Below are 22,115 nucleotides of genomic sequence, written 5' to 3'. Positions count from 1 at the left end.
CAAGAATGGGATGTCCATCCTGACCTCAGGAGGCTCACGTGGGGACGGTGGGACATGGGAACACCGGCTCCACAGCCAAATCCAGCTTCCCTGGGAGGAGGGGCCAGTGCCTCCCCCCCGCCCCCCGCCCCGACGTTGACTCATCCAGTTTGTGGCTCAAGACTCAACAGCCGCCCCCGTGGCCTCACCGCCCACTTCGAGGCCCTCCACGTGAGCTGTGGTGTCCCTGCTTTGGCCCTTTCCTGGGGTGTGTCGCCCTCCTGGGGCACAAGGCTCCCTGGCAGCTGCCAGGGCAAGCCTGATATGTGGCCACCCTCCAGACCCTCTGCCCTGGGCCTCAGACCCTCTGCTGTGGTGCTGCCCCAGGTCCTCTGCGTGTGTGGCCGCGGGCCGCCAGTGCCTGGGACTTAAGGGGAAGCCCCACCCAAGGGTGCTCGGTCCTGCCCAAGAGTCATCTCTGCCTCCTTTCTGGGGGCTGTCGGAGGAGCCCCCAGGGCCCGGTGGTCCTTCAGGCTGCGTCCAGGATCCAGCCGCCTGGGAGTCAGGGTGCCCTTCAGGTGCACAAGCAGGAGCTCCTCTCCCTCTCCCTCTCGGCTTGGGTCTCCCCAGTTCTGTCCTGCTGACATCCAGCTAAGTGATGTGACTGTAGTTTATTTCAGGGCAGATGGTTTAGGTGGAATAATTAAGACTTGGAGAAAATCCGCCCGTTTTTCTCTTGGCATTGGTGATTGTCCAGCCCTCAATCTCCGGCCCCTGCCCTCCCTCCCCCGGTCCCTGTGTGTGTCATGAAGCACAGCCTCTCCCGCACTGCCCAATTGTGTTTGTCCAGGACACTGAATTCCCGCCCCAGGCTACAGTTATCACAGGATGATCACGGCATTGCTGATGGGCATTTGCTGGGACACGGCCCCCACCCCCAAGATCAGTGGTGTTTCAGCCCGCTGCGGGGTCTCTCCCCCAGGGCCCCTCTGGGACAGGCTGGTGGTTGAGGGGGCTCACACCCTGTGGGAGGGCTGTGGCACCTTTGGAGGTGACCCCTGGGCCGGAGCCTCTGGTCTGTGCCCATCTGCTGTGCAGGTGGGTGGGGGCCCTTTTCTGGCCACGCTGCTCCTCCTAAAAGCGGTTGCTCTCCAGGCTCTGGTTCCGAGAGGGGACGGTGTGTCCGCACTCTCAGAGCGACTGTGTCTTGCTTCCCAGCTCCCTTTTTCCAGGCAGTGAGCAGCGGTTGGTGGGAGGATGAGAGGCAGGAACCAAGCACCCATCTTTCCAGAAGGAGCCTGCCGAGGAGCTGCCCCAGGGCCATCCTTCCTTCCTTCGGCCCACCTGGCCCTCCTGGCCAGTCCCTCACCTCCGGCCCTGACCAGCGGCCCCCCGCCCCGGCCCCTCCTGCGCCCTCCCTGGCTTCTTGGGAGGCCCCTCGCTTCCCAGAGGAGCGAGCCCTGCTGGGCTTCAGTCACGTGGCGTCCACCTGGGCCTTACGTTGTTCTAGCCTCTGTTACAGCTAGTGTTACTACTTTTACAGTCAGAACAGAGAAAACATTCTATTTTGGAAAAAAAAAACTCGACTCCATCTGGAATTTAACATTTTTCATTTGGCAAGCTTGCTGCTCCTGAGCTGCGTGGGGGCTGGTGCCTGGCCCTCCTCAGAGGGACCCGCGTCTGTCCCCGGCCCTTTCTGGCTGCCTGTCCTGCCCAGGGGCCCCCTGATCTGGCAGCCTCCGGAAAATGTTTCTTTGAAGAGCTGCCCCTCTCACTCCTCTGTGTGCTTTTCAAAAGTATCCGCCGTTCTCACATATTTATTTTTCCAATTGGACCTTTGAATAACTTTTGTCAAGATCAGAAATAAACTCACTGACTTTGGGTAGGAATTATATCTTGAGATAAAATGAGAGGACAGTGGGTACCTACCCATCTAGGGGTTTAGTACCTTTTTATTCAAATATCCTTCCTTTTTCAGTTAGTCCTTCACACTCTATGTTTATTATGTGTTGTTGCTGTAGAATTGTACGTTGTTGTTATATTATCTTTCTTCATTCTTGTGAATAGGACATTTTATCTTCTGACTCTTTTTCCGGTTTGTTGGTAAATGGTAACTTCTGGCCACCCCCATGTCCCCCACACCCCCACTGCCCTCTTCCTGCCCTCGGCTGCTGAGGGGCAGGGGCTGTGCCTGCGGCCAGAGGATGTGGGTGGCCCGTGGTGTGGCCAGGCACCCAGCCTGGGTGGGCAGTGCTGCGGGGCCATGGATGGAGGGTGGGCGTCTGACCTGCTAACCTGTGGACGATCCTCCTGGGAATAGCAACACCCACTCCTGGCTTCATGAGGGGTGTTTGGAGCTTTTAGAGGAAAGATACGTCCTTTGGCTGAAGCGCTAAATGTGCTCTGAGCTGGAAGATAATGGGCTCCCATGGGGGCTATCTGTGGTGCTGAGGCTGGGTCTACACTCATGGCTGGGGTCTGCGGGTCCTCTTAACAGCGGGCACCTGCCAGAGCCAGGGGGTGTCAGGGAGCAAGTGTTGAGGCGTCTGAGGGGCCCAGCCCTTCAAGAGGGAAAGACATGTCTCCTGGGGGCGGGTGTCCCTATGTGAGTTCCAGAGTCCCCTGACCCAGATGGGCTTTTCCGGAACGTGACTGGCTTTTGCACAGGGGGCACAATTTGGTGTTTGAGCAGGAACGTCCCAGCTCTGTCCTGCGCCCCAGCCCCTTGTGGCCCGTGGCCTGGTCTGGACTCTGGGTGGGTTTCTGCCCTTCACTGGCCGGGCCTCCTCCCGCCTGATGCCCTGCATACCCCGTACCCCACGGAACCCCCTTCTTCCTGTCTCTGCACCATGCAAAGGCTGGGCTGGAGACAGCTCCGGAGCTCACCCACAGGCTCCTGGGGGGTCTGCTGCTGCCAATTTTTGTCTAGGTGGGCCTGGCCACCCTCTGCACCTCCCCCAGCCCAGCCCGTTGGGAGGCCACAGGTTCTGAGTCAGGACTCCAGCTGTAAAATCCGGCGGGTGGGGCTCTTCTCCAGCTGCGAGGCCTGGGGACCATTCTCCCTTCATGCAGGCCCAGCCCCCAGGGGGTCGCCCACCCACAGCCTCGTGCTCTCACAGAAGTCTGGCTGAGTGGTTGTTTGCTGAGGGAAGGAAAGCACTGGGCACCTCAGGGATGAAGTGGCCAGAGCCCAGGCCACGTCTTTGCATGTCTCCAGTTTACGGGGAAAGAAGTAAGGTAATCGGGGTAAAAAATGCCTTCACCACAGACCCCAACCACCCAAAGAGTCTCCTGACCTGACTGGACCCCAGATCCTCCGGTGGACCCAGGAGACGGGTAGGGTGGGGGCAGTGAGTGTGGGGAGGGGAAGAGAGTGACGGCGGGTGAGGGAAGTACGGGTCTTTGGCCTCGCCTCTTTCCTGGTGGCCCAGTTTGTGAGGATCCCCAGTGATGCCGCCTTCCCAGGCCTCCCCTGCTGCCATCTGAGGAGAAGCGGCTTGGTGGTTGCCATGGCAACGCCTCAGCGGATGGGGAATGGTGGACTGCCCAGAGCGCTGCTGAGACATCTCACTGAGCCTGTGCTCACTGAGTTAATGCAGGAGGAGCCGTTGTCGGGGGTCCATGCATTCATTACGGTGGAAACGCCGCAGGGAGAGAGCAGCTGTGGCCGAGAGCTCAGAGATGTCAGGTCCTGGGATGTGAGCCTGTCTATCAATGGAGTGGTGGGTCCCCGTCCGCCACCAGGGCTGCTGGACCCAGCTCTGCCTGCAGCCCGTCCTCGGCCCCGTGTCTTTGATATTCATGCCAGCGGCGAGTGCTGCATTCCAGCCCTTGCCTTCACTATCCAGCTCCTTGACCAGGCTTGCAGCCCCTTCTCCTGAGATGTCCAGGCACCAGGTCTGGACTCTGGATCTTAGAAACTTGTGCCTACATGCTGTGGTTTTAGGGCATGACTCCATGTTGCCATCACACACTCCACTGCCACCATGTGGGTAGCATCCGTGAGCCTTGGGAAGCATCGCTGAAGGCAAGCCAGTGGGGACCACCAGAATTCATGACATCCCGCAGTGTCTGCAGAAGCCCCCTACACTGCCTCTGGGCCCTGAGCTCTTGTACACTCTGTCAGGGGGTTGGTGCTGGCTGCTCTCAGTGGAAGCCAGGCTAGTCTATGACTCTTCCCCGGCCCTGACACCCCGGGCTCCCTGCACTGCCACCTTCCCCAGGCCGGAACTCTCCATCTCAGGGCACCACTCTGCAGACCCCATCTTGAGATTTAAATTTGATAAGTGAATTTATAAGCAAATTCCTACTTAGGATCCCAGATGGGAGGTGTTTGGGCCACAGAGTCGTCAATCGGTTGAATGATGTGACCCCACCTAGCAGGTCCCTTTCTGGTGGGGCCGAGTCTTGGAACAGCATCGCCTCCCTGTTTCGGGCTAGTGGGCAGAAGCTTTCTATAATAGGTAAAATCTCAGCCTTTGGCACGATTTAAAAGAATGTAAAAAATGGTTTTCCTTTCAAGTGCACCACCACCTGGAAAGAAGTTTCTCTGGTTGGCTGGGGTTTTCTCGGAGCTTCCGTTTGGACGGCCCGGGGGCGGCTCTGGGGCACCTTGGTTACATGAAGGGGAGGGAGAGGCTGCGGATCAAACAGACCAAGCCTCAGGGGGGCTGAGCGGGGAGGGGGACGAGGCGCCGGTCAGAGAACCAGAGGGGCGCTGTGCAGGCAGCATCGGTGGGCAAGGGGATTCGTGAAGCGTCAGCAGGAGCTCAGTCCCCAGCTAGAAGGGATGGCGGGGCCTGGGAGCAGGCCTCCTTCCTCTCCCTACCATCGGTGGCTGACCTGTTGAGGGCAGGGTCTGCTCCAGGCTCCCCTGGGCTGAGGACCGAAGCCAGGACAGGACCCACAGGTGCCCAGGACTCTGTTGGCCGTCGCTACCGTCTGCTTTGGAACTACAGGCCCAGAGACCCAGCATGGCGGCCTCCCTGCGGGGTAGCATCCAACAGACCGTCTCTCACACACTGTGAAGTGAGCACAGCACCCCGTGAACTCGCTGGTTGGTCTCTAGGTCACCCCAGCTTTGATTTTGTGCCTTAAAATAGCCATCTCTGCTGCCTGATTCCCAAGGAGGAGAATGCCCACATCCGCTTTCTCGTGCTGGTCCCGGGACAGCACAGGAGTGGTCATTGCCTTGGCCCGGTGTCACCAGGCAGCCGAGGCCAGAGAGGGCGCGCCTGGTCTAGAGCTGAGCAGCTTGGGAGAACTGAGTGGAATGGACGCCTGAGGGTGAGCGGACAGCTGGAGCAGGAGCGTCCAGCCCCCTGTGTGTTCAGAGCGTGAAGAAAGCTTCCTTTGTCAGGCCAGCTTGGCCAGCGGATGCAGCTGTTTGGGCCGGAGGCTATTCTTTATGATTGTAGGTGGTGTGGGGGCCCTTGCGCCATCTGCTTGCCCTGGACCTGGGCTGCCTTATCTGTAACTGCAGCCCCAATGGCCCATCTCCACTCAGGGTGTCTGGCCGCCCCTTTAGTCCACCTACTCGAGGGAGCCTGGTGACCGTGCAGTTTCCCAGGACCACACGGGCCTTGGTGGCCCTTTCCAGGGCAGTCAGCCCTCAGCCCCCTAAGATCCCGAATTCCAGCGCTGAGCTGTGCCCTGCATCCCTCTACGCACCAGGCTGTCCCACGGGGTCTGCCACTTCAGGAAGCAGACCAGGGCCCCCACCCAGCCTTCATGGCCACACAGGCATGGCCTCAAATCTTCTGTCTTTTAATTTTTTGTTTTGAAAACTTCAAACATAAAAACAGAGAGAAGGAGTGTGATGAGCCAACACGTCCCCGTCTCCTAGCTTCACCAATCCCAGCTCGAAGCTGATCTTGTTTCAGCCATTCCCCTTCCCCACCTCCCGGCCCCACGCTGGGTGGTTGGAAATGAGCTCCAGAGAGAGTATCATTTTACCCCTAAGCATTTCAGGTTGTGTCTCCAAAGACAAGAACTCTTTTCTTAAATGTGACCACAGTACTTCTCACACTTAAAATAATTAGCAACAACCCCTAGTACCAGTTGGTATCTCGTCAGGGTTCACACTCTCCTGATGGTCCTGTGAGTGTTTTGTGATTATTAAGATTGCTCAGAATCAGAATCCACACGGGTCTGCCGCGTGCAGTTGGTTGAGTCTCGAGGGCCTCTTTCGCTCTATAGGCTCCGCCATCTCTTTTCCTCGTAGCTTCTTGGCTGAGGGTCCAGGCGTCATGTGTCCTGAGTTCCCACCATCTGGGGCTTGCTGATTGTGTCACCCTGTGGTCCTCCGATGTCCCGTCCGTGCCCTTGTGTAAGCTGCACGTGGTCTAGACTGGCTGCAGCGAGGCTGCGTCCTGGGGGATGCCCACCGCGTTCTTGGTTAGGAGACCCCGAGTCTGCACATCTCTCTCGGAGGTTGGCCACCGTTGATGATTGTCGCTAACCTGTTACCTCCTTAAGACTTGTAAAGTGGGGGTGTTCTAGTTCTGTCATTTATTCTTCCTTGATTAGCTGAAATCATTAAAAAATAAACTCTCTTGTCAACAGTGTTTGTAGAGAACGTATTTGAGGCACAGCCCATTTGAAGGATAAATGCCCTTTTCCCCCTTCATTGGGTGGTTTTCAAAGGACAGAGTTGATTCCTGAGGTTCTTCAAGGCTAGCAGAGCGGTATTTCATTGTGACTGTGAACATGTGGGGGACACACCTGCTGTGGTCCAGTCCACCATAGTTAATGCTTGTTGACCCCCAGCGGGTCCCACTCCTGGCCCCTTCATGTTGGCTCGTGTGTCTCTTGACACAGTCTACTGTCTGGACGGCATCCTCTCTTGCTGATGTGACAAGACACTCTCGTCCCGGATTTCTCTGTGGGGCCCAGGGTCCCTCTGGGAGGCGTGACGTTTAAAGACCACAGTCTGGGTGCTAGGGCTGCTCACTGCTGCCAGACCGGTCACTCTTTACAGGTCTTTGTGGTGGACAGAGCTAGGAGAGCCACAGAGAACATCCCACAGAGGGTGTTCAGAGTTGTTTGAAGTAGTTTCCCTGTGATAATCCACCACCTCAATCCACAATTCAGTTTATGCTTTATTTTGCTCTCAATTTTTAGCAATTGTCTTTTATGTTAAATTTAATGATTATGTAAGATATTTGCATGGTGCCAAATTAAAGTCTATAAAACAAAGTCTATTCAGGAAAGTCTAGCCTCTACTGCTGTTCCTTCTGTCCTGTTTCCACCTTCCTTCTATAAATAATCCCTTTTGAAAAAGATTTTGGTTTATATTTCCATGGATTTTTTTTTAATATATTCATATGACCTGCTTCTTACCTGCGTGGTAGCCTACCGTTCACTTGTCTCCGCACCTCGCTTTTTTACTGAACAGTATTTCTGGATATCGTGCTCTACCCAGAAGAAACCATACCAGTCATTCCTTCTTACAGCTGCATACACGCCACTGGGGGGACATGCTGATGGGTTTCCTGTGGCTGCTGTAACAAATTACCACAAATGTGGTGGCTTAATACAGCACAGATTTATGATCTGGCAGTTCTGGAGGTCAGAGTCTAAGATAGGTCAGCAGGGGGCCCAAGTCCAGGTGTGGGCAGGGCTGGCTCTTCCAAAGGCTCCGGGGGAGAGTCCCTTCCTTGCCTTTTCCACCTTCTAGAGGCCGCTGCACTTCTTGGCTCGTTGCCCTGCATCTCTCAGACCTCTTATAAGGACCCTTGTGATGACACCGGACCCACCTGAGTCATCCAGAATAATCCCTCCATCTCGAGATCCTTCACTTAGTTCCATCTGCAGAGTCCCTTTGCCGTGTAAGGTGGCATACTCACAGTCTCCAGGGGTTACGAGGTGGATGTGTTGGGGGCCGTTATACTACTGACCACACGTTACCAGTGAGCATTAGGCTCTTTCCAACCTTGTGCAGTTTCAAGCAGTGCTGTATTTATTATGCCGCACATAAGCCTTTGCATATTTTTGCCAGTGTATCTTTGGGTTAGTTCCTAGAAGTGGGATATGTGGGTTGCAGGATGAATGCAGATGTAATATTGTGAGATGGTGCCAAATCCCCCTCCAAGGGCGTGTACCACTTCGTTCTCCACCAGGAGCCTGCCGCGGGGTGTCTTGCTGAAGGTTTGGATTTTTGCCAGTTGGACAGGCAAGAAATGGCACCTCCTTTAGTTTTACTTTCCATTTCTTTTATGATAAGCAAGGTTGAACTTTTTTTTAAATGTTAGAAGGCCATTTGCATATCCTTTGCCCGTTTTTCTGTTGGGTTGACAGTCTTTGTTTTTAGAGGCTCATTATATATATCAGGGATATTAACCTTTATTTCTGAATAAGTTGCAAATATTTTTCCCAGTTTTTTAATTGTCTTTAAACTTTGTGTGTTTTTTCCGTGTAAAATATTTCTATTTTTGTGTTTGTCCATCTTTTTCCTTGCTGCTTTTAGATTTTGGGTCACAGGAGTGTTGTCCCCACTTCCGGTTATGGAGGACTCCATGTTTCTTTAGATCACTTCTGTGTTTTATTTATCCTGTTACAACTACTAGGCATTTGGAATTTATTCTGGGTTATAGTGTCATGAATGGATCCAATTTTATTTTTTTTAATATAGCTGTTCAGTCATCCCAACACCACTTATTAAAAAGTCTATTTTCCCTTGAATTGGAGCTGCGACCTTCATGTTATACTACATATCCTTGTGCAGTTGGGTCTGTTTTTGGATTTTCTCTGCTGTTTTATTGGCCCCCTCGTCTGTTCCACTCCAGGTCCACACTTTTATTACAGAGGCTTCATATAACATGCTTTAATACCTGGTGGGCTCACGTCACTGCCTGGCACTTCTTTTAAAGTTTTTTTTTCTGGCTATTTTTACTTGATTGTCTTTCCAAACAAATGGTATAACCAACTTGTCAGTTCCAGGGGAAAGAAAAACCCTGGTGGTATTTTCACCAGGACTGTGTTGTGTTTCTAGAGCAATTTGGGAAGGATTCCCGTGTCGGTGAGGCCGAGTCTCTGTCCGTGAGTGACCCTGGCCTGCCTGCCGTCTGCTCCAGCCTGCTCCGCGTCTCAGGAGAGCGTCACAGGTCCCCTCATGTGGGTTTTGCCAAGGCATTTTATTTTGCTTTTATGGAAGTGTTTTCTTTTCCGTTAAATCTTCAAACTGGATTTGTTTGCATGTGCGAAGGCCGTTGGTGTTCTGTACGTTGATTGATAATCTGCTGGTTCCCTGATCTTCTCGTGATGGCAGTAGCGTTTCCATTGCTTATTTTGATTCCCTCGAATCCAGATGTAAAAGCGAGTCATCTGTGAGGACAGGGGGTTTTCCACCTTCCCTTCCAGTTCTGGCCTTGAGTCTGGGCTGTGCCAAGTGCTGGCTGGGTGAGGGCTGCGTCGGGACCCACTGTGCTCTCATCCCGTTTCCTCACCTGCCAGATGGGGCAGCAGAGGGACCTGCCCCAGGGCTGCTGTGGGGACTAGATGAGAAAGCGAGTGTGGCCCCCCAGGCCTGTGCCTGGCATGCAGGGTTCCTGGTCCGGGGTATCTGGACTGCAGACGGGGTCCCATGGGGCCAGGTGATGCCTATGGTTGGCTCGCCGAGCATCCTACTGGCCCTCTGGGGGCAGGGGCCTGGCCAGACCTTTTCCTTCTGCCTGGAGAGGAGGTTCCTCTGGATGGCACTGGGACCCTCTGCTTCAGATATTTATTTATTTATTTACTTATTTTGTGAGGAAGATCAGCCCTGTGCTAACATCTGATGCCAATCCTCCTCTTTTTTTGCTGAGGAAGATCAGCCCTGAGCTAACATCCATGCGCATCTTCCTCCACTTGATATAGGATGCCGCCACAGCATGGCTCAACAAGCATTGCGCTGGTGTGTGCCCGGGATCCGAACCTGCAAACCCCAGACCGCCGAAGCGGAGCATGTGCACTTAACCGCTACACACTGGGCCGGTCCCCAGATATTTATTGAAATATTCATTCCTCCATGCCAGCCCTGTTTTAGGTGCTGGGGAAGCATCTGGGAACAAGGCAGACAAATCCCTGCTCCTCGGGGCTGACACTGTGGGGACAGACAGAGGACGGGCAGGTCCACAGGTGACTGTGCAGCATGCGAGGTGGGGACGAGGGAAGTTAACGCCTGCAGCTGGGCGAGAGGGGAGGCAGGCGCTCCGGGGTGGGCGAGGAGTCAGCGTTGTTCTCCGTCATGTGGCTGGCGGCCTTGGGTAAGCAGAGATCGACACGCTTCCTTCTTCCCGCACACGTGTGTTACATGGAATGTCCGCCCGTCCTGGGGGAGACCCACCCCAGCGCTCCCTGGGTGATGGGCAGCCCTGCCGTGGGGTCTGGGTGTGGGTCCTGCTGTCAGTGAAGCCAGACGCCCACAGGGAGGTGGTGCCGGTGGGGCTCCACAGGCTGTGCCATCGGGGCCCAGCTCCCACGCTCTCTGCACAGGCAACCTTGCTGGCTGGCTTGCCCCTCATGGCTCAGGGTGGCTGCTGCACCTCTGAGCCTCCATCTGGGCTCCAAGCTTGACAAAGGGGCCAAAAGGCCTTGTGTTGTCTGTTGTGCGGAGAAGGTCCTAAAGGTGCGGACTTCAGGACAGGTGCGAATAAGCCCCTTGGTTTCCAGAAAGCTCCTGGGAAGGCTTCACTTCAGCTGGGCTCAACTGAGTTTAAATCCTCCAGCGATGTGATGGGACCCCCACTGCTGAGCTCCAGATGGGGAGAATGTTCTAGGCTCTGTAGAGACGGGTATGGACCTAGTGTCTCCCCTTTCTGCTTTGGACTGACGGGGAGCCTGGGACCTCCAGGCCATGTTGTCTTCCCTGGGCCGTGAGTCCTGGGTTCATGATGCCTGTTTCCGTATCCCCACTCTTACTGACATCTGGTTCCACGGCCAGGCCTTGGGGCTGGGATCTGAGACTCGGGGCGGAGGACTCTCCCTGGTGCCCTAGTGGCCAGGTGATGCAGGCCAGGGCCCCAGCCCTTTGCCAGTCCGAGGAAGTGCCCCATTGGCAGAGGTTTGAATCTGGTGCCCCCAGGGGGCTGGAGTCGGGATGGCCTGGAACAGCCTGCTTCAAGCCAAGATTTCTTTGAGGATTCATATATTCTTTGAAAGATTTATGAGAATGTTGTGTTCTGTGCTATAAATATCGTGTTTGCTTTAATATTAAAATAACGCATCCCCACCATGTCCCTAATCTGATTGAAACCAACAGCCCGGGAAGATGTGTGGTGGCCTAATGCCCTCGAAGTTCCTGTGTGTACCACATACACCACGGTGAATACACCCTCTGTGAGGATGCTGGCCTGTCGTGTCCAGACAGGTGGGGGGCTACATGAAAACCTCCAAGAGGAGGCTAAACGCAGCCTGGTCGTAGACGACGTCGGTGCCTCTCAGTGGGCTTCCCTCGTGTTTGGTCTGGAGAAGTGTCACCAGCCACGGTTCAGGGCTTGGAGGGTGCACCATGCCCTGGAGGGTCCGCCGCGCCCTGGGGGTGCTGCATGCTCGTGCTGGGAGGCACTGCACGGTGGGCCGGAGGCTGGCTGGGGTGACAGGGAGGGCATCTCCCTTTCCTTAGGGGCCGTCTGTTCATGGAATGCTCCAGAGAGCACTAACGCCGCCTCTTCCAGGGTGGAGGGTGTCTCACCAAGATGGTAGTGTGTCTACATTGGAGAAGGTGGCTTTTAGGTCTTGTCATGTGGGGCTTTGAGGATGCTCCTTTCCTTCCCCGTTATTCAGCCCATGAGGGTCTGAGTCCCCATGTCATCACTGCCTCTTGTGTCCCCACAATTACGAGGGAAAGAGGCAATTTGCTGGAGTGTGGGCCCTGGGAGGCTGAGGAAGGGGGCCCCCTGCTTTGGAGAGGGTCCAACCAGCACGCATGCACCATTCTGCAGCCCGCGGTGTGGGGTGGGTGTCCACCGACGGTGCTGAGGTGTCAGATTCGAGCTGGAGCAGAGGCTCTGCTGGACCCCTCACGGGTACCACATTCAGTTGTCCAGACCCACACCAGGCCACCAGGGCTTTCTGAAACCGGCACAAGAGGGCTGGGAAGGGAGACCCATGATGGAAAGGAAGGGGGTGGGGTGACTGCTGTTTCCTCCTGGGAGGCCGTGCAGCTCCTGCTGTCAGGGGCCCTCCCTCGGGAACAGAGGCTGGCTCCATGCCGCTGCGCTCCTCGCTCTGGTGGGGCAGCGACAGTGGCCGGCTCTCACCCCGATGGCCTGGCATCTGGGCTGCGGTGGGGGGGATCTTTCTAGGGCAGTGACGGCGTCTGCAGAGGCTGCAGCTGAGGTCGGGTGCCCTGGTGACCCCTGAAATGCAGTGGGTCACCTCCTGAGTCACAGCGTCCCCCATAAATCCACCACCTCTCAGGAAGCGATGTTGTGAGCCTGAGGACACACTTTGTAGCCAAGGGAATTGCAGTGCCCTGCCCCTTCCAGAAGACCATGCTTTCCACGGGTCTCGACAGGCGCGTTGCTGTGCTTCCTTCACTGTCAGCGGGTATTCTTCCTTCTGACTCTGGGCCTTAGTTTAATTCTGGGATTCCTCTGTTTCCGGGCTTAGGGGGCCAAGAGAAACTGGCTGCCCCAGGGGCCATAACCACGAGATTAGGGCGTCATCCTGGGAGGCAGGAGGGCCCACTGGTTGGGTCCCCTTCTTCTCCCAGCGTCTGGCCAACATGACCATAGTACGAACTGGGAAGGGGCCCCTCCCACACGGCCGGAGCTACAGCTTTTGGCTAAAAATGGGGCGAGTGGGCAGGGCCTTGGGCCCAGGGATACCAGCGCCTTCACACAACACCCTGTGCCAGCCCCCAGAGCACACGGGTCAATGAGGAGCTGGAGTCCGGGCTGGGCTGGGGCCTGCCTGGGGGCAGAGATCCTGCTGGGCAGAGTGGGCCTCCCCTGCAGACCTGAGGGCCAAGGATGCAGGAAGTGATGGTCCCAAACCAGGACAGGACAGCGGCCACACGAGCCTCGCTCCCAACCTGGAACGGGCCGACCCCTCTCTGTCATATAGGCAGATGGGGAAGACCGCCACGTGTGAAGGCTGTGTGCGCCGAGAAGCGGTTTCCATGGGCACCAGCCAGTGGACACTCAGGTTTCATTGCTGTTTAGTGAAGAGTGAGTGGGCTAGAGCAGGTGTTTATCTCTCTGAGAATAAAGGGGACTGCCTAGAGTTAGTGTCCCCAGTTAGTGTCCCCGAGACTTGGCAGAAACCCTGTGGGGAGACCTGCTGGCTGAGCTCCCCCCACAGTCGGGACAGCGGGTGATGGGAGTCATGGCGGGTAAAAGGGGACAAGGAGGCGCCACCCAGGAGCCCTGATGTGGACATACTGGGGGTTTAGGAAAGCGCAGAGTGGATCCAGGAGAAGCAGCAATGGACGACATAGTGGGCGGAGCTCGTCTTCTGGAGGGAAGCACCAATCAGATTCGAGTGGTCCTGAGGGAAAAGGCCCATGCCTCACACACCCTGCGGGAAACTCTGAATTCCAAGTGACAGAGAACGTGGGAGCATCCAGGCAAGGATAGGAACCCTCTGAAGGGGGCAAACGCAGTGTGGCCACTGCTAGTGCAGCGGCGTCTGCAGGGTTCTGCTCGGAAAAACAAAGGTAGCTGAGAATTCCAGACCTCACGGACACTGTTGTTCCGTGAGCAGGCCACAGACATGAGGGCTCGGACCCTCCCCACCCGTATGCCTGGTGGGGCGCAGTGATTCTCCACCGAGAGTGAGACGAAGAGGGCATTCGAAAGCCACTCCTGACCTGGCTGTCATTCGGTTGTAGTTGCCGCGTCACTGAGCCCATGGCATTGTTTTCTGACTGAATGACAGTGTTAGACAGAGGAATAGCCAAGGGCCGGGAGTGAGTGGGTGCAGGGACGTGGGCCGTTCCCCAGGAGGCCGGGTGGGTGGAGGCACGTGCAGAACCCGCTCTGACTGCTCCGTGTGTCTGTGGGAGGCCCGCTGTCCACTCAGGTGCTGACCTGTCGGGGACACTGTGTATGTGTGTGGGGGGGTGTTGCCTCTGCCCACAAGCCCCAGTTGATCTGGGCTGATGATCCTTTAGCTGGGCCAGCTCTGCAGGGCCCCCGAATGTCACCGCAGGAAGGACGCAGCGGATCCCCAGCATCTCTTGGGGCACAGGATTCAACTATGTGATTATCATCAGCAGATGTCGAGCAGGGGAAAATCCCCCTTCTATTCTTCCTGTGTTCTTATGGCTGGACTAATAATAAGTAAAATTGACGCAAGACCAGATTAACAGGAGAAAAACCCAGTTTAATGACGTGCACACGGGATAATCATGAAAATGATGCCGGGAGAGTGAACAAAGCAGCCAGTATATGTATCTTCTACACAAAGAAAGAATAAATTGTTGAAGAATTGACAGGACAAAGGAACTTAGGTTTGGGACACGTCAATAGTGAGGAATTTAAGCAGGGTTTAGGTTTGAGGTAGTAAATCAACGAGGTTTGCTGATGCAGGCTTCTTGGCCTGTATCCCCAGCTCTGGAGATAAGACTCAGGCAGAGCACCTTGCTTGTGGGAGATGTATTTCCTGCTCTCAGGAGAGCAGAGAGGGAGGGTCAGGACGCCCTTTGTGCTTCTCAAGTGCCTTAAGCTCAGAATAATCAGTACGCTGCTGCGAGACACCTGGGGTGGCCTGTCCCAGGCCCCAGCCTAAGACAGTGACCTCGGCGTCAGGTGGTGCCACCACCAGCTCTTCATCCTTCAGCTGCTGCCTGTGGCCCCTTCGTGGGCCTGCCAGCCCCCGCACCCTTCTCTCAAGGTTTGTGGTCGTCTCCACAGCCTCGTGAGGCTCTGTAACCCCTCTGGCCACGGCCCAGGGGCAGCCGCTTAGCCTGGGGAAGCCGAAATCACGAGCTGCCCTCCCCACCCACCTCCTTGCCCCCTCCCCTCACCCCATGGAATCGACGAGGTGCAGGCCGCTCTGGGGTTAGGGTGCTCTCTCCAAGGGCGCCTGCAGGCATCTGCTGCCTGGAAGCCCCCACCCCACCCCACCCCACGGTGACTGCGAGGGAGGCCAGCTGGGAAAAGACGAGGCCTGACCCTGTGCAGGTCGAGAGGGCAGCATGGTGGGACACAGGGCACGTCTGGGCTGAGGACACACGCTGGGGGTCTTTGTCGCACCAGGGGCACGCGTGAGCTCACCCCGGGAGCGAGGGAGGCCTGGAACGGGACCTTGGGAGAACGGCTGCCTGCAGGGGGGCCTGGGGAGCGGCAGTTAGGAGCCTGGCGTGGCTCTTCGCCCTGTCCAAGCCAGCGGGTGTGTTCTCTGAACACTCAGCTTCCGGAGCTGGCCCTGCCATCCTGCGTGAGGTGTCCCCGCTCGACCTGGCTCCCCCAATGAGCCTTCTCCAGACGCCCCTCTTCCTCAGCAGCTGCAGACACCTTCTCTGAGCCTGTCCCGGGCACTGAGCCTCTGGTTTTCGGGGGCCTGACAGAGCGTCTGCAGCCCAGACTCTGCCCCTCCTGCGGCCCCAGAAGCCCCCAGGTGGATCAGGAGGCAGTTTCATTATAGTGTTGAGAGGCTGTAAGTACTTGTTGTCAGGCTTTTGCTTTCTGGGGAACAAAAATTACTTGGAAAAAAAAAAAGAGCTTGGGGTGAATCACTGAAATCTGCAAAACACATAAACAGTGTCCAATTAAAGTGGCAATCACCCCGCCATTAGTCACCGGCTGTTGTAGGCTGTTGCTGCGGCCAGCGGCATTTTGCACGGAAACCCTGGGGCTGCCCCGGAAGCCTGGGATCAGCAGCGTTTATGCCTCTTCATGCCGAGATTTAATTCCATTTCCTCCTCGTCTGGCCTAAGTCGATTACTAGAGAAGTGGCTCAGAAACCGAGATGGTTTGAGGAAATGGTTGAATGGGGCCACCTGCTCTCAGCCGGGAGGCCGTGCCACACACAGTAGGCTGAGGGCTGCCTCTCCTGTTGTCAGCGCTGCCTGCTTTGCCTGCGGCACTGATGTCCCTTGAACAGGGGCGGCGCCAAACCTCAGCATTTCCAGCTGCTGCTGCTTGGAGCCTCTCGGGTCAGGGGCGGGGGCGGAGCCCAGGGCAGCCGCACCAACTCTGCCTTTTCCAGCCTGGCCCCTGCTGCTGACCTAGAGCTCATCTCAGCTGCCCCCGCCAAGAGCATTTTGATGTGATTGACTTGAAGGGGAAAACCCAGCCCCGTCTCAGACAGTCGTGAGCGTGCCTGACAGCCCATGGGTCCCTGAGGGCTGGCCTCTATCGGAGTGGCGTGACCTGGCTGGCTGGGGGCAGCAGACAGTGGAGATGCCCAGCTCTCAGGGGAAGGGGCTAGATGGGGACACTTGAAGAGTGGCCAGGTGGGCAGGTGGGGAGGAGGGAGCTGGTGATCGGGTGAGGGTGCAGTGACAGGCCGGCCGAGGCTGGTGCGGCAGGCCCGGTCACAGATCCCAGAAGGAAGCAGGGTATTTTCACAGATGGGCGTGCTTGGGAGGTGTGGGGAGTGGATTCGTGTCCAGAGGCTGCCGTAACGAAGTCCCACAACTGGGTGGCTTCAAACCATGGAAATTCATTCTCCCACAGTTCTGGAGGCCGGAAATCCAACATCGAAGTGTCAGCAGGGCTGGTTCCTTCTGGAGGCCGTGGGGGAGGCACAGTTTCACTTCTCCTCTCTTAGGGTTTTCAGCTACCCGAGAATTAAATTGACATAAGACAGAAAAACATACAAACTTATTTAGTGCAAGTTGTGTGTGCCATGGGAGTGCAAGTTGTGTGTGAGGAAATGAAGACCCAAAGAAGCGGCAGAAGCTAGATGTTTTTGTGCTGCGTTGAACACAGAGAGGCGACTGTGGAAGAGTAGCTAAATAAGTGGGGTTATTTTAACAAGGCCTGTTTGTGCAGAGTTCTCGTGGCTTCAACTTCCTGTCCTTGAGGATGAGAACGTTACTTTCCTCCTGGAGTGGGGACATCTTCCATCTGGGGGTTTATTTCAGGAAGAAAAGGGAGAGTCAGGGCACCCTTCTTGCACCTGCTGTTTTTTTAAGTGTCTTTAGCTCAAAATAATCTGTGCGTTTTAGGATGGCATATTCCACCACCCCCATTCCTCCCCTTGAAACCTCCTCCAGGAGTTTCATCGTCCAGAAGCTGATTTGGTAAATTGCTCCATATCTCAGTGAACCAGGTTCTTGGTCCTGAGAATAGGTCAGTTTAGGTAAACGGTGTGTCTCATCGTAGGAGGCGGTGCTGTCGGTGGGCTCCCACCAAAGTCAGGCCTCCCTGTGGTCTGAGCAATCAGGGATTTCATGAGGGGCATTTCTACGGAAACAAAAGAGAAAAAGATTAATGGTTGGACTAAGTTATAAAGCCAATTTTTGAGTCCAGAGGGCAGTCGGTTGAGAAGACTTTAGATGGTTGGTCTGGACGCGTCTGTAGATGGTGGCCTGAGGACGGGCGGTGGCAGTCTTGGCGCATTTCCTGGTTTGTAGTCTGAATGTCTCTGGTGACGGCATCGGGTGTTCTGGTGAACTTTCTGAGTGGCCCACGCAGCAGCAGGCACGAAGCTTGTCCCTACATGATCTGCTGTGGTGATTTCTCTGAAGTTTATGGTAAGTCGTCCAGCTTCAGTTTGCAGGGCTTGGGAAAAGGGCAGTTTTCATTTTTAGTGATTCCAAGTCAGAAGGGCGGGAGAAAAACTGGAAACGTTGATAACTGACAGAGCACACAAAATGGCAGGAGCCAGTGTACCAAGAGGAACCACGGACTGCTCAACTCCCCACAAGGGCGCGTGATAGCTTTTATTGGAACAGAATTCTCTCCCTACAAACACCCCATTTTTATTAAAGATAATTGAAGTGAGACGAATTTGTTTGCAAAATAAGTCTAGTCTCATTAAACTTGGCCTGATTATTTACATAAGTGTAGCAAGAATAGTGATTGACCATACAGGTCCTTTAAAATCTGCTTTGTTGTAACTTTTATAAGGAATTTCAGATTAGACTTTGAAAAGCCTCTTGAGGCTAAGAAGCCAAGTCAGCAATTTATCACCAAACTGTGCCTTCAGTACCTATAAATTTGTGTGAATTCCTCTTTTCTCGAGATCCACAAGATATCCTGAGATTCCTGGGCCTGCCAAGAAGCGACCTTCTTTACTCACCTGGAAGGCCAAGTACTAGGCCAATATTTCAAGGTGCTGTATAAGCGTTAGCTCCCTAAAGTCAACCTTGGTTTCTTAAGTCTGTCTGGTTGTACTTGATTCTATGTACATCACTGTAAAATATGACATTCCAGTCAAAGTCTTGGTAATATAACCAATGTTTTTAATTATGTCCTGTTACAAAGAGAACAGATTTTTATTGAACCTATGTAAATAACTATATTGTCATGAAAATAAGAATATTTAATAAGAGTTTCTGAATTTTGGAGGGATCAGGTAGGGAGAAAAGGTAAATGTCTCAGTTCTGTTTATAATTTACCAGATTGCTGTAAGCTGTAGATAACTTAAGAGGAAAGAGAAAAAGGATTTCTTAAGTCTGGAAAACAAAACGTTGAAGAACCAGCAATGCTTCAAACAGAAAGTCGTAAAAATGATAATCATCTTTGTGAGTTCATTTAGTCCCATGTAGTTAATTCTTGTTTTGCTTCATCTTGGGTTAGTAGTTTTATGAATCCATCAGTTTTTCCATTAGAATTTTAGAAAGTCTCATCTAGTTCAGTGTATGATTTTAAAGTTACAAGAAATCTATATTCCAGGATCCTTGTCAAAGTCCTTTCCATGAACTTTTTGACGATGAAGCCCCTTTGTCTGTAGTTGGCTGTAAAAGCTTTCAGGAAGGCATCAGAGTCAAACATAACTATCTGTGAATGACAGAAGACTAAAAAGAGCCATGGTTCAAGATCTGACAAAAAGGATGCAATTAACAAGGAAATTTGGTTATTTCTGTGGCATATAACATTTTAAGATAATAATTGGAATTATGACTGATTATACAGATAGTAAGAACATTGGCAAATTTCTAGGCATTTATGTCATTTCTGAAACACTTATGTTAGTAACATATATCCAAACAAATATAATGAAGAGTTCGCAACACTTCTTATTTGACAATGTTTTCCATGTAATTTAGCATCTCAAATAAGCTGAATTAGTTTAACATCTCCATCTTTTTTAAGGGGAGATAACAAATCTTTTGAGATTCTCCAGGGAAATCCTGAAGTTAGTTCGAAGTCAAAAAAACTTTATTTCAAATTTGATTTTGGGAAGTTTGTGGAAAAAATGTCACAAGGTTTAAACTACTTGTTTAAATAAGATCAGAGATCACTATGAAACAATACTTAGTTACCCATTTAACCAAAGTGACAAAGATTTTAAAGGCAAATGCAAGAAGTAACATACTTGAGGGAAAAAATAATTTAGTTTTTTTAATATTGAGAAGTTGAAATTGAAAAATCTCAGTTTTTCTAAGTAATCAAAGGCCTAAGAAAGACAACACGACGCACAGGAGATTATTTTGATGAGACACAGAATCTTTGTTTTCTAGGCAGATTACTCAAAAGGTAAAGGAAAACCTTTTATGATCTCCTTTTTGTGAATGTACCATTTCATAATTTTTAGAGGCATATGTTTTTTCACAGTACCTTTTTTTTTCAGTGTGGCAAAAGACATGTTTATTAACCAACCCAAATATCTTTAGCCTCTCTGTACCATATAAAAATAAGAAGCCAGTTTTCACAAATGTTTTTCTCCTGCCAATCTGAATTCGGAGAGAGGAACAAGGAGAAACCTTTACTTTCCTCTCCTGACTGGGCACTATGGACAGAGATCCAGAGAGCTGACTTGGATAAGAATTCCTGCCTTCTGCGTCTCTTGTCAGCAACCCCCCGGACCCCATCTGTAGGCTCTGGAGAGTGAGGCATCCCTGCCTGTGACTGTCCCTTTGTGCCCTCCAGAAACTGTAGGGAAGACAAGATTCTACCTCTACCATCTTAGGACCTCTACCCTCTTAGAGTTTTTGGCTGTAATTCAAGTCAAGCTGAGAACATTTCAGAACACAGAGCCCAAAGATTCAGGAGAGCTGGGTCCCAACTCTGATCTGCCTCTACCTCCCTCTGGCTGGGAACGTTCCTTGAGCTGGTGCCCCTGAGGGCAGAGCCTGCATGGGGTGGGCTTGGTGCCCCCACCCCCAGCTTCCCTGCCCCAGGCTAGCTGAGTCCCGGGCAGAGCCACCTGCACTGAGCTCCTTGGCGATGTCTGTCTGTCTCACTGCCTGCCGCTCCCCATCCCTGGGCACGAATGAGCCTTTCCAGACGGAGTTTCGGGCAAGCGCCGGGGTGTAAGGCAGGGGCGGGGATGGCTGTGCTGAGCGCTGGGAACTCGCTCTCCTTCCATGCCTGTGAGCAGGTAAGTGGGGCTGAGCTCTCCGTCTGCAGTCATTGGATTTCGCTGCCTCTCTGAGTCGAAAGTGCGCACACGCGGGAGTCGGGCGGGCCGCCTTCCCTCCGGCCTGCGCCGACCAACGACGGGGACTGAAGCGTCAGTGGGGAAGGGCCCGGGAGCTGAAACCCCGGTGGGCTGGTGGCCTGCTGCGGCTTACACTTATTTTCATTTTGAAAATTTCAACTGGCTTTCAAACTAATAGTTTTAAAAATGATCTTGAAAGTGTGAAAAGTTCAGGAAGAAATCCCTGACAGCCCAGCTCTCCTGAGGCGCCGTCACTAACACTGGGCAGTGCATGTTCCTCAGGCTTTTCCTTGCTCTTCCCGCGTGGTGGCGCCACGGGCCTGCAGCTGGCTCCTGCTCTGTGGCAGGTGTGGCCTCTTGCCTTCAGGAGCTCTCGACAGCACAGCTGCTGGCTGGTGGCACTTGGCGTGTGGGCTCCTCTCACTCCGCCCAACGGGGCGGGGCGACGCTGAGGCCAAGTTCAAACCTGAGAGCCTCCTCTGACCGCTGACCTCACGCTGCAGAGACAGCCCATCTTTTCCATGATCTAGTGACGTGGTTGGCAGTATCCCCTCCTGATGCATTAAAGGATCTTTTCTTTCACAATTTCACTGACTCCTCGACAGGCCGGCCGCAGGGGCTGCGAGACTCAGGCTGGGTCGCTCCGGTCATGGCTGCCTTGATTTCCCCTTGCTGTTGAAGGTGCCCCCCTGGCTGGACCCACGGCCCGTTGAAAGTTGGTGCTCTCTTCCCCGAGGGCAATGTCCACTGGAAATGGAGGTGGCTTTGCACTTGTTTCTGGTCCGTGGGACCAGGAACCGACTCTGTCATTAGGAGGAGGACTTAACTGTATTCTGGGATGGGATGTTTCTGCACAGGCCTCTCTGGGAGCCCATGGCCTTGCATTTCTGCAATTGCAGAATTTTGCTTGTGTTTCTGGCTGACGCCTGCATAACAGGCCCATTTAATACCCAGGTTGACAGTCTGACACCCGTGTCAGCCAGGTCTCCCAGCTCCAGGCCATGAGAGTGGGAGGGGACGGCTGGAGTTTGCTCTTAAGCAGCTCGCAGGCCCTTTCTTGGCAGCTGGGAGGTGGTTCTTGCCTGCGGCTCTCCTGGGGGAGGAGCTTGGACAGCCAGGCTCAGGGGCAGGCACAGGCCTTCAGAGTCCCGGGGACTCAGCCAGGCTGAGAGCCACGGCATGTGCCTTTGTGGGTGGAGGTCGAGGCATTTCCAAAGCTCTGGGCTTCTCTGTGACCTTGGCCAGGAGTCCCTGTGGGGAGTGTTAGTGTCCTTATAAGCCCACCTGTCCCTCTGGAGGCTTGCTGGCAGCTTCCTCCCTGGCCCTTTGGATCTTCAGCCAAATGGGGAGAGGAGAACTCTAGCCACCCCCTTGACACAGGCTCAGACATCCTGAGAAAGAGCCTTTCGAGAGCAGATGGTTTGGCTTTAATTACTGTAACTGCACTTTATCAAACCCGGTTACACAGTTGCCTGGAGCCGGGGATCTGCCTTCTCCTTTCTGTCAGTCTCTCATCTGGGTGACATTCTCAGACCAGGGGCGTGGCACGTGTGAAGCCGTGCTGACCTGAGGCGAGTCGGCAGGTTCTGCATGCACATCCCCACGCTCAGGGCAGCCAGCCGGGAGCGCTGCGGCTGTCCCACGGGCGACTTCTGGGC

The 22,115-nt window shown here is 54.0% G+C and overlaps 1 protein-coding gene across 3 annotated transcripts in view; it reads left to right on the top strand.

Annotated features, from left to right (window-relative positions):
• The window catches only part of STK32C (serine/threonine kinase 32C), a 101,796-nt gene that overhangs the window by 59,586 nt on the left and 20,095 nt on the right, over positions 1–22,115 (top strand). The gene's annotated exons all lie outside the window — the stretch shown is intronic.

The sequence above is a fragment of the Diceros bicornis genome, chromosome 6 (assembly GCF_020826845.1).
Source record: "Diceros bicornis minor isolate mBicDic1 chromosome 6, mDicBic1.mat.cur, whole genome shotgun sequence".
Classification (NCBI taxonomy): domain Eukaryota; kingdom Metazoa; phylum Chordata; class Mammalia; order Perissodactyla; family Rhinocerotidae; genus Diceros; species Diceros bicornis.
The sequence above is the reverse complement of the archived record's forward strand: the minus strand, read 5'-3'. Positions and strand labels throughout refer to the sequence as shown.